The following is a 12,741-nucleotide window of genomic DNA, read 5'->3' on the forward strand; positions in this document are numbered from 1 at the left end:
AGACTCCTTCTGTCACCCAGGCTGGAGTGCAGTGTATGATCTCGGCTAACTGCAGCCTCCATCTCCCAGGTTCAAGTGATTCTATTCCTTCAGCTTCCTAAGTGGCTGGGGCTACAGATGTGCACCACCACATCTGGCTATTTTATTTTTGTAATTTTTTTTTTTTAGTGGAGACAGTGTTTCATCATAATGGCCAGGCTAGTTTCAAACTCCTGACCTCAGGTGATCTGCCTGCCTTTGCCTTTCAAAATGCTGCAGTTCCAGGCATGAACCAACACACCCAGACCCTAACACTTTTTGAACTGATAAGTAACTTCAGCAAAGTCTCAGTATACAACATCAATGTAGAAAAATCACAAGCATTCCTATACACCAACAACAGGCAAGCAGAGAATGAAACCATGAATGTACTCCCATATCAAAATTGCTACAAATCGAATAAAATACCGAGAAATACAGCTCATAAGGAATGGGAATGACCTCTTCAAGGAGAACTATAAACCACTGCTCAAGGACATAAGAGAGGACACAAAAAAATGGAAAAACTTTCCATCCTCATGGATAACAAGAATCAATATCATGAAAATGAACATACTGCCCAAAGTAATTTACAGATTCAATGCTATTTCCAACAAACTACCGTTGACATTCTTCACAGAATTATAATAAAGCTATTTTAAATTTCATATAGAATTGAATAAGACCCTGTATAACCAAGACAATCCTGAGCAAAAAGAACAAAGCTGGAAGCATCACGCTTCCTGACTCCAAAATATACTTCAAGACTACAGTTTAAAAAAAAACCACACACACAGCATGGTACTGATAACAAAACAGAAATGTAGACCAATGGAGCAGAACAGAGACCTCAGAAATAACACCTCAAATCTACTGCCATCTGATCTTTGATAAATGTGAAAAAAACAAGCAATGGGAAAGGGATCTCCTATTTGGTAAATGGTGCTGGGAAAACATGCTAGCCATGTGCAGAAAACTAAAACTGGATCTCCTCCTCACATCTTATACAAAAATTAACTCAAGATGGATTGAAGACTTAAAAGTAAAACCCAAAACCATAAAAACCCAAGAAGAAAACCTAGGCAATACCATTCAGGACATAGGCACGGGCAGACTTCATGACTCAAAAACCAAAAACAATGGCATCAAAAGCCAAAATTGACAAATGGGATTTACTTAAACTAAAGAGTTTCTGCACAGCAAAAGAAAGTATTATCAGAGTGAACAAGCAACCTACAGAATGGGAGAAAATTTTTGCAATCTATCCATCTGACAAAGGTCTATCCAGAATCTACAAGGAACTTAAACAAATTTCCAAGAACAAACAAACAAACAAACCTCAACATCACTGATCATCAGAGAAATGAAAATCAAAACCACAATGAGATACCATCTCAAGCCAGTGAGAATGATAATTATTAAAAAGTCAGGAAACAATAGATGTTGGCGAGGCTGCAGAGAAATAAGAATGCTTTTACACTGTTGGTGGGAATGTAAGTTAGTTCAACCATTGTGGAAGAGAGTGTGATGATTCCTCAAGGATCTAGAACCAGAAATACCATTTGACCCAGCAATCTCATTACCAGGTATATACTCAAAGGAATGTAAAACATTCTACTATAAAGATGTATGCACACGTATGTTTATTGCAGTACTATTTACAATAGTGAAGACACGGAACCAACCCAAATGCTTATGAAAAGTAGAATGGATAAAGAAAATGTAGTACACATATACCACAGAATACTATGCAGCCATAAAAAAAAATGAGATCATCTCCTTTGCAGGGACATGGATGAAGCCCAAAGCCATCATCTTCAGCGACCTAACACAGGACCAGAAAACCAAACACCGCATGTTCTTACTCATAAGTGGGAGTTGAACATTGAGGACACATGGACACAGAAAGGGTAATAACACACACCAGGGTTTGTTGGGGGTGAGGGGTGCGGGGAGGGAACTTAGAAGATGGGTCAATAGGTGCAGCAAACCACCACGGCACACGTATAACTATGAAACAAACCTGCACATTCTGCATATATACCTTGTTTGCTTTTTTTTTCTTTTAGAAGAAATAAAGAAAAAAAGAGAAAAAAAAAGAAAGAAAAGAAAAGCTACCTATTGGGTACTATGCTCACTCCCTGGGTTGCAGGACCCATGCTTCAGTCCTCAGCATCACACAGTATACCCATGTTACTAGTCGTCACATATACCCTCATATGTAAAAGAAAAGTTGAAGCTATATTTTAAAAATATAGGAAGAGCCCAGGGCCTGATGGTTTCACTGTTGAATTCTACCAAATACTTTAAAAAGAACTAATACAAATTATCCTCAAACTTCTACAAAAAATTGAAGAGGATTGATTCCTTCCTCACCCATGTTACAAGCTCAACATTACCCTGATTCCACAACCATTCAAAGACACAACAAAAATAAATACTACAGGCCAGTATTTCTGATGAAAATAGTTGCAAAATTTCTCAGCAAGATACTAGCAAATGGTATCAACAGCACGTTAAAATGATAATTTACTATGATCAGTTCATATTTTTCTTGGAGATGTAAGGATGGTTTATAACATACAAATAAATAAATGTGATACAACACATTAACAGAAAAGCAAAAATTATTTGATTATTTCAATAGACACAAAAGTGCATTTTACAAAATCACCATCCTTTCAAGATAAGAACTCAAAAAATTAGATGTAGAAGGTTTGTACATAACCACAATAAAAGCCATAGATGACAAACTCACACTGAACTTAACACTGGATGGAGAGCAACTGAAAATATTTTCTCTAGAAATTAGCAACAAAACAAGAATGCCCATTTTCATTATTTCTATTCAAGACAGCACTGGAAGCATTAGCCAGAGCACTTAGGCATGAGAAAGAAATAACAGACATTCAAATTGAAAAGGAGAAAGTCAAACCATCCCTGTTCGCAAAGGACATAATCTTACATGTAAAAAATACTAAAGATTCCACCAAAATAGATATTAGAACTAATAAACAAATCCAGTAAAGTCACAGGATGCAAACTTAGCATACTAAAATTAGAAGCATTTCTTTCTTGCTTTTTCTTCAACTTTTAAGTTAAAGGGTACATGTGCAAAATATGAAGGTTTCTTACATAGGAAAACGTATGCCATTACAGCCTGCTGCGTAGATGATCCCATCCCCCAGGATCCAGCCCAGCATCCAATAGCTATTCTTTCCAATGCTCTCCCTTTTCTCACCCCAACCCCTCTGACAGGCCCCTCTTCCATGCGTCCATGTGTTCTCATCGTTCAGCTCCCACTTATAAGTGAAGACATGCAGTATTTGGTTTTCTGTTCTTGCATTAGTTTCCTGAAAATAATGGCTTCCAACTCCATTCATGTCCCTGCAAAGGACATGATCTCATTCCATTTTATGGCTGCATAGTATTTCGTGGTGTATATGCAGCACATTTTCTTTATTCAGTCTATCATTAATGGGCATTTGGGTTGATTCCATGTCTTTGCTATTGTGAATAGTGCTGCAATGAACATATGTGTGTATATCTTTATAATAGAATGATTTATATTCCTTTAGGTTTCCGCACCTAGGTGTTAGAGGAATTGCCACACTGTCTTCCACAATGGTTGAACTAATTTATGCTCTCACCAACAGTGTAAAAGTTTTCCTTTTTTTCCACAACCTTGTCAACATCTGTTGCTTTTTGCCTTTTTAGCAACAGCTATTCTAACTGGCATGATATGGTATCTCATGGCGGTTTTGATTTGGATTCCTCTAATGATCAGTAATGTTGAGCTTTTTTTCATGTGTTTTGGCCACATAAGTTTTCTTTTGAGAAATGTCTATTTATGTTCTTGGCCCACTTTTTAATTGGGTTGTTTGTTTATTTTGTTGTTGTGAATTTAAGTTTCTTCTACACTCTTGATGTTAGACCATCGTCAGATGAATAGATTGCAAAATTTTTCTCCCATTCTGTAATTGGTCTGTTCACGCTGATGATTGTTTCCTTTGATGTGCAGAAGCTCTTTAATTAGATCCTAATTGTCAATTTTTGCTTTTGTTGCAATTGCCTTTGGTGTTTCCATCATGAAATTTTTGCCCGTGCTTATGCCCTTAATGGTATTGCCTAGATATTCTTCTAGCGTTTTTACATTTTGGGGTTTTATATATAAGTCTTTAATGCATCTTGAGTTGAGTTTTGTATGTCATGTAAGGAAGGGGTGCAGCTTCAATTTTCTGCATATGACTAGCCAGTTCTTCCAGCACAATTTATTAAATATAAAATCCTTTACCTATTGCCTATTTTTGTCAGGTTTGTCGAAGATCAGATGGTTGTAGGTGTGCAGTCTTACTTCTGAGATCTCTATTCTGTTCCATTGGTCTATGTGTCTGTTCTTGTACCAATACTATGCCATATTGATTACTGTAGCCTTGTAGTATAGTTTCAAGTCAGGTAGAGTGATGCCTCTTGCCTTGTTCTTTTTGCTTAGGATTGTCTTGGCAATTCCAACTCTGTTTTGGTTCCATAGGAACTTTAAAACAGTTTTATTTTCTAGTTCTGTTAAGAATTTCAATGGTACTTTAATGGGAATAGCACTGACTCTGTCAATTACTTTGGGCAGTATAGCCATTTTTGAATTAATATTTGTATCCGTGAGCATAGAGTGTTTCTTTATTTGTGTCCTCCCTGATTTATTTGAGCAGTGGTTTGTAGCTCTCCTTGAAGAGATCCCTCACTTGACTTGTTAGCTGTATTCTTAGGTATTTTACACTTTTTTGTAGCAATTATGAATCGAAATTTATTAATGATTTGTGTCTCTGCTTGTCTGTTATTGTATAGGAATTTTTGTGATTTCTGCACATTGATTTTGTATCCTGAGACTTTGCTAAAGTTGCTTACCAGCTTAAAAAGCTTTTGGGATGAGATGATGGTGTTTTGAGACATAGGATCATGTCATCTGCAAACAAAAAAAAATTTGACTTCCTCTCTTCCTATTTCAATACTCTTTATTTCTTTCTCTTGCCTGATTATCCTGGCCGGAACTTCCAATATTATGTTTAACAGGAGTGGTGAGAGAGGGCATGCTTGTCTCGTGTCCACTTTTAAGGGGAATGCTTCCAGCTTTTGTCCATTCAGTGTGATACTGGCTGTGGGTTTTTCATATATGGTTTTTATTATTTTGAGGTATGTTGCGTGAATACCTTGTTTACTGAGAGTTTTTAACATGAAGTGATGTTGAATTCTATCAAAAGCCTTTTCTGCATCTATTGAGATAATCACATGTTTTATGTTTTAATTCTGTTTATGGAATGAATCACATTCATTGATTTGCATATGTTAAACAAAACTTGCCCCCTGGGGATGAAGCCAACTTGATCGTGATAAGCCATGTGCTGCTGGATTCGGTTTGCCAATATTTTATTGAGAATTTTTGTACTGATTTTCATCAAGGATCTTGGCCTGAAGCTTTTTTTTATTGGTACTGTTGTTGTATCTCTACCAGATTTGAATATCGAGATGATGCTGACCTCATAGAATGACTTGAGGAGGAGTCCCTCCTTTTCAATTTTTTGGAATAGTTTCGGTAGAAATGGCACCAACTCTTCTTTGTACCTCTGGTAGAATTGGGCTGTGAGTCTATCTGGTCCTGAGCTTTTTTTGGTGGGTAGGATATTTATTACTGCCTAAATTTCAGCTTTTTGGATGAGACAATGGGGTTTTTGAAATATAATATCATGTGATCTGGAAACAAAAATAATTTGACTTCCTCTCTTTCTATTTCAATGCCCTTTATTTATTTCTCTTACCTAGTTACCCTCACCAGAACTTCCAATACTATGTTTATTGGTCTCTTCAGGCATTTAATTTCTTCCTGGTTCAGTCTTGGTAGGATGTATGTCTCCAGAAATTTATTAATTTCTTCTAGATTTGCTAGTTTAGGTTCATAGTTTATAGTATTCCCTAATGGTTGTTTGTATTTCTGTGGGGTCCGTGGTGATATCCCTCCTATTTCTGACTATGTTTATTCTATTCTTGTCTCTCTTATTCATTAGCCTAGCAAGAAGTCTATTTTATTTTATTTTTTTTCAAAAAACCAGCTCCTGAATTTGTTGGTTTTTTGAAGGTTTTTTTTCTGTTTGTGTGACTCTATCTCCTTCAATTTGGCTCTAATCTTAGTTATTTCTTGTCTTCTGCTAGCTTTGGGATTTGTTTTCTCTTGGTTTTCTAGTATTTTTAGTAGAGATGTTAAGTTTTAACTTGACATCTTTCTAGCTTTGTGATGTGGACATTTAGTGCTATACATTTCTCTCTTAACACTGCTTTAGCTGCATCCCAGTGATGCTGGTATATTATCTCCTTGTTCTCATTGGTTTCAAAAAAATTCTTGATGTCTGCCTTAATTTCATTATTTACCCAAAAGTCATTCATGAATAGGTTATTCAAGTTCCATGTAGTTGTGTGGTTTTGAATGATTTTTTTTCCCCCAAGATTAAAATTAGCACGTACCAGCTCCTACTTTGTTTATTCTTTTATTATTATACTTTCAATTCTGGGATACGTGTACAGAACATGCAGGGTTGTTAAACAGCTATACACGTGCCATGGTGGTTTGCATCACCCATCAACCCGTCATCTAAATTAGGTATTTTTCCTAATGCTATCCCTCCCCTAGGCCCCCACCCCCCAACAGGCTGCAGTGTGTGATGCTCCCTTCCCTGGTTCTATGTGTTCTTATTGTTCACCTCCCACTTATGAGTAAGAACATGTGGTCTTTGGTTTTCTGTTCCTGTGTTAGTTTGCTGAGAATGACGGCTTCCATCTTCATTCATGTCCTTGCAAAGGACATGAACTCATCCTTTTTTATGTCTGCATAGTATTCCATGGTGTATATGTGCCACATTTTCTTTATCCAGTCTATCACTGATGGGCATTTGGGTTGGTTCCAAGTCTTTGCTATTGTGAACAGTGCTGCAGTAAACGTACATGTGCATATGTCTTTATAGTAGAATGATTTATAATCCTTTGCGTATATACCCAGTAATGGGATTGCTGGGTCAAATGGTATTTCAGGTTCTAGATTCTTGAGAAATTGCCCCATTGTCTTCCACAATGGTTGAACTAATTTACATTCCCACCAACAGTGTAAAAACATTCCTATTCCTCCACAGCCTTGCCAGCATCTGTTGTTTCCTGACTTTTTAAAGATGCCCATTCTAACTGGGGTGATATGCTATCTCATTGTGGTTTTGATTTGCATTTCTCTAATGACCAGTGGTGATAAGTTCTTCTAATGTTTGTTGCCTACATAAATATCTTCTTTTGAGAAGTGTCTATTCATACCCTTCCCCCACATTTGATGGGGTTGTTTGTTTTTTGCTTGTAAATTTTTTCAAGCTCCTTGTAGATTCTGGATATTAGACCTTTGTCAGGTGGATAGATTGCAAAAATTTTCTCTCATTCTGTAGGTTGCGTGTCCATTCTGATGAGAGTTTCTTTTGCTGTGCAGAAGCACTTTAGCTTAATTAGATCCCATTTGTCAATTATGGCTTCTGTTGCCATTGTTTTTGGTGTTTTAGTCATGAAGTCTTTGCCCATGCCTATGACCTGAATGGAATTGCCTAGGTTTTCTTCTAGGGTTTTTATGGTTCTGGGTTTTACTTTTAAGTCTTTAATCCACTTTGAGTTAATTTTTGTATAAGGTGTAAGGGAGGGGTCCAGTTTCAGTTTTCCGCTTTTGGCTAGCCTGTTTTTCCAGCACAATTTACTGAATAGGGGATCCTTTTCCCTTTGCTTGTTTTGGTCAGGTTTGTCAAAGATCAGATGGCTGTTGATTTGGGGTGTCATTTCTGAAGTCTCTGTTCTCCTCCATTGGTCTACATGTCTGTTTTGGTATCAGTACCATGCTGTTTTGTTTACTGTAGTCTCGTAGCATGGTTTGATATCAGGTAGCGTGATGCCTCCAGCTTTGTTCTTTTCCTTAGGATTGTCTTCACGATACGGGCCCTTTTTTTGGTTCCACATGAAATATAAAGGAGTTTTTCCTAATTCTGTGAAGAAAGTCAGCAGTAGCTTGGTGGGAATAGTATTGAATCTTTGAATTACTTTAGGCAGTATGGCCATTTTCATGATACTGATTCTTTCTATCCATGAGCATGGAATGTTCTACCATTTGTTTGTGTCCTCTCTTATTTCTTTGAGCAGTGGTTTGTAGTTCTTGAAGAGGTCCTTCACATGCCTTGTACATTGGATTCCTAGGTATTTTATTCTCTTTGTAGCAATTGTGAAAGGAAGTTCATTCATGATTTGGCTCTCTGTTTGTCTATTATTGGTGTATAGGAATACTTGTAATTTTTGCACATTGATTTTGTATCCTGAGACTTTGCTGAAGTTGCTTATCAGCTCAAGGAGATTTTGGGCTGAGATGATGGCATTTTCTAAATATACAATCATGTCATCTGCAAACAGAGACAATTTGACTTAAAACTTTATGTTTTAATACCATTATTTATTTCCCTTGCCTGATTGCCCTTGCCAGAACTTCTGATACTATGTTGAATAGGAGTGCTGACAGAAAGAATCCTTCTCTTGTGCTGGCTTTCAAAGGGAATGCCTCCAGATTTTGCCATATTCAATTTGGTATTGGCTGTCGGTTTGTCATAAATAACTCTTATTATTTTGAGATACGTTCCATTAATGCCTAGTTTATTGAGAGTTTTTAGCATGAAGGGGTGTTGAATTTTATTGAAGGCTTTTTCTGCATCGATTGAGATAATCATGTGGTTTTGCCATTGGTTCTGTTTATGTGACAGATTCTGTTTATTAATTTGTGTATGTTGAATCAGCCTTGCATCCCAGAGATGAAGCCAACTTGATCATGGTGGATAAGCTTTTTGATGTGCTGCTGGATTCGGTTTGCCAGTATTTTATTAAGGATTTTCGCATTGATGTTTATCAGGGATATTGGCCCAAAATTTTCTTTTTCTGTTGTGTCTCTGCCAGGTTTTGGTATTAGGATGATTCTGGCCTCATAAAATGTTTTAGAAAGGAGTCCCTCTTTTTCTATTGTTTGGAATAGTTTCAGCAAAAGTGGGACCAGCTCCCTTTGTACCTCTGGTCAAGTTCAGCGGTGAATATGACTGGTCCTGGGCTTTTTTTGGTTGGTAGGCTATTAATAACTGCTCGTTTTTAGAACTTGTTATTGATCTATTCAGGGATTCATTTTCCTCCTGGTTTATTCTTGGGAGGGTATATGTGTCCAGGAATTTATCCATTTCTTCTAGATTTTCTAGTTTGTTTGCCTAGAGGTGTTTACACTATGCTCTGGTGGTAGTTTTTATTCCTCTGTGATCAGTGGTGATATCTCCTTTATCATTTTTATTGTGTCTATTTGATTCTTCATATTTTTCTTCTTTATTAGTCCGGCTAGCAGTCTATCTATTTTGCTAATCTTTTCAATAAAACAACTCCTGGATTCATTGATTTTTTGAAGGGTTTTTCGTGTCTCTATCTCCTTCAGTTCTGCTCTGATCTTAGCTATTTGTTGTCTTCTGCTAGCCTTTAAATTTGTTTGCTCTTGCTTCTCTAGTTCTTTTAATTGCAATGTTAGGATGTCAATTTTAGATCTTTCCTGCTTTCTCTTGTGTATATTTAGTGCTACAAATTTCCCTCTAAACACTGCTTTAGCTGTGTCCCAGTGACTCTGGTACGTTGTGTCTTTGTTCTCATTGGTTTCAAAGAACTTATTTATATGTGCCTTAATTTTGTTATTTACCCAGTAGACATTCAGGAGCAGGTTGTTCCGTTTCTATGTAGCTATGTGGTTTTGAGTGAGTTTGTTAATCCTGAGTTCCAAATTTATTGCACTGTGGTCTCAAAGACTGTTATGATTTCCATTGTTCTGCATTTGCTCATAAGTGTTTCACTTCCAATTATGTGATCAATTTTAAAATAAGTGTGGGCCGGGCGCGGTGGCTCAAGCCTGTAATCCCAGCACTTTGGGAGGCCGAGACGGGCGGATCACGAGGTCAGGAGATCGAGACCATCCTGGCTAACACGGTGAAACCCCGTCTCTATTAAGAAATACAAAAAACTAGCCGGGCGAGGTGGCGGGCGCCTGTAGTCCCAGCTACTCGGGCGGCTGAGGCCGGAGAATGGCGTGAACCCGGGAGGCAGAGCTTGCAGTGAGCTGAGATCCGGCCACTGCACTCCAGCCTGGGCGACAGAGCGAGACTCCGTCTCAAAAAAAAATAAATAAATAAAATAAAATAAGTGTGATGTGTGCTGAAAAGAATGTATATTCCGTTGATTTGGGGTGGAAAGTTGTGTAGATGTCTATTAGGTCCACTTAATTGAGAGTTGAGTTCACGTCTTCAATATCTTGTTAATTTTCTGTTTCATTGATCTGTCAGATATTGACAGTGGGACATTAAAGTCTCCTACTCTTATTGTGTGGGAGTCTAAGTCTGTTTGCAGCTCTCTAAGGGCTTGCTTAATGAATCTGGGCTCTCCTGTATTGAATGCATATATATTTAGGATAGTTAGCTCTTCTTGTTGCATTGATCCCTTTACCATTATGTAATGCCCTTCTTTGTCTCTCATGATCTTTGTTGGTTTAAAATCTCTTTTATAAGAGAGTAGAATTGCAAGCGCTGCTTCTTTTGCTTTCCATTTTCTTGGTAAATATTCTCAATCCCTTAATTTTCAGCTTATGTGTGTCTTTGTACGTGACATGGGTCTTGTGAATACAGTAAACCTATGGGTCTTGACTTTTTATCCAATTTGCCAGTCTGTGTCTTCTAATTGTGGCATTTATCTCATTTACATTTAGTGTTAATATTGTTATGTGTAAATGTGATTTTGTCATTATGATGTTAGCTAGTTATTTTGCCCGTTAGTTGATGCAGTTAATTCATAGTGTCAATAGTCTTTACAATTCTATATGTTTTCGCAGTGGCTGGTACCAGTTTTTCCTTTCAACACATGTACTGCCTCCTTCAGGAGCTTTTGTAAGGCAGACCTGGTGGTGACAAAATCTCTCAGCTTTTGCTTGTCTGAAAAGGATTTTACTTCTCCTTCACTTATGAAGCTTAGTTTGGCTGGATATGAAATTGTGGGTTGAAAAATCTTTTCTTTAAGAATGTTGAATATCGGTCCCCACTCTCTTCTGGCTTGTAGGGTTTTTACAGAGAAACTCGCTGTTAGTCTGATGGGCTTCCCTTTGTGGGTTACCCAACCTTTCTCTCTGGCTGCCTTTAACATTTTTTCCTTCATTCCAACCTTGGTGAATCTGGCAATTATGTGTCTTGGGTTTGCTCTTCTCGATGAGGATCTTTGTGGTGTTCTCTGTATTTCCAGAATTTGAATGTTGGCCTGTCTTACTAGGTTGGGGAAGTTCTCCTTGATAATATCCTGAAAAGTGTTCTCCAACTTGGTTCCATTCTCCCTGTAACCTTCAGGTATACCCATCAAACATAAGTTTGGTTTTTTCACATAGTCCCATATAACTTGGAGGCTTTGTTCATTCCTTTTCATTCTTTTTTCTCTCATCTCGTCTTCAGGCTTTATTTCACTAAGTTGACCTTCAATCTCTGATGTGCTTTCTTCTGCTTTATCGATTTGGCTATTGAGGCTTGTGTATGCTTCACGAAGTTCTTGTGCTGTGTTTTTCAGCTCCATTACATCATTTGTGTTCTTCTCTAAACTGGTTATCTACTTAGCAATTCCTCTAACCTTTTTCAAGGTTCTTAGCTTCCTTGCATTTGGCTAGAACATGCTCCTTTAGTTTGGAAGAGTTTGTTATTACCCACCTTCTGAAGCCTACTTCTGTCAATTCATCAAACTCATTCTCCATCCAGTTTTGTTCCCTTGCTGGCAGGAGTTGTGATCCTCTGGAGAAGAGGCTTTCTGGTTTTTGGAATTTTCAGCCTTTTTGCACTGGTTTTTTCTCATCTTTGTGGATTTATCTACCTTTGGTCTTTGATGTTGGTGACCTTCGGTGGGGTTTCTCTTTGGACGTCCTTTTTGTGGATGTTCATGTTATTCTTTTCTGTTTGTTAGTTTTCCTTCTAACAGTCAGGCCCCTCAGCTGTAGGTCTACTGGAGTTTGCTGGAGGTTCACTCCAGCCTCTCTTTGCCTGGTATCACCATCGCAGTCCACATTTGAACAAAGATTGCTGCCTGCTTCTTCCTCTGGAAGCTTCATCCCAGAGGGGTACCTGCCAGATGCCAGCCATAGCTCTCCTGTATGAGGTGTCCATCAACCCCTGCTTGGAAATATCTTCCAATCAGGTGGAACGGGATCAGGGACCCACTTGAAAAGACAGTCTTTTTCTCAGCAGAGTTTGAGTGCTGTGCTGGGAGATCTGCTGTTCTCTTCATAGTCAGCAGAGAGAAACATTTAAATCTGCTGAAACTGTACCCACAGCTGCACCTTCCCCCAGGTGATATGTCCCAGGGAGATAAGAGTTTTATATATAAGCCCTCAAATGAGGCGGCTGCATTTCTTTCAAAGATGCACTACATAGAGAGGAGGAATCCAGTGAGGTAATCAGGCTACAGTGGTTTTGCTGAGCTGACATGGGCTTTGCCCAGTTCAAATTTCCTGGCAGCTTTATTTACACTGTGAGGGAAAAACGGCCTACTCAAGCTTCAGTAATGGTGGATGCCTCTCCCCCAACCAAGCTTGAGTTTCCTAGGTCAATTTCAGACTGCCATGTTCGC

The sequence above is a fragment of the Papio anubis genome, chromosome X (genome assembly GCF_008728515.1).
Source record: "Papio anubis isolate 15944 chromosome X, Panubis1.0, whole genome shotgun sequence".
Taxonomy (NCBI): Eukaryota; Metazoa; Chordata; class Mammalia; order Primates; family Cercopithecidae; genus Papio; species Papio anubis.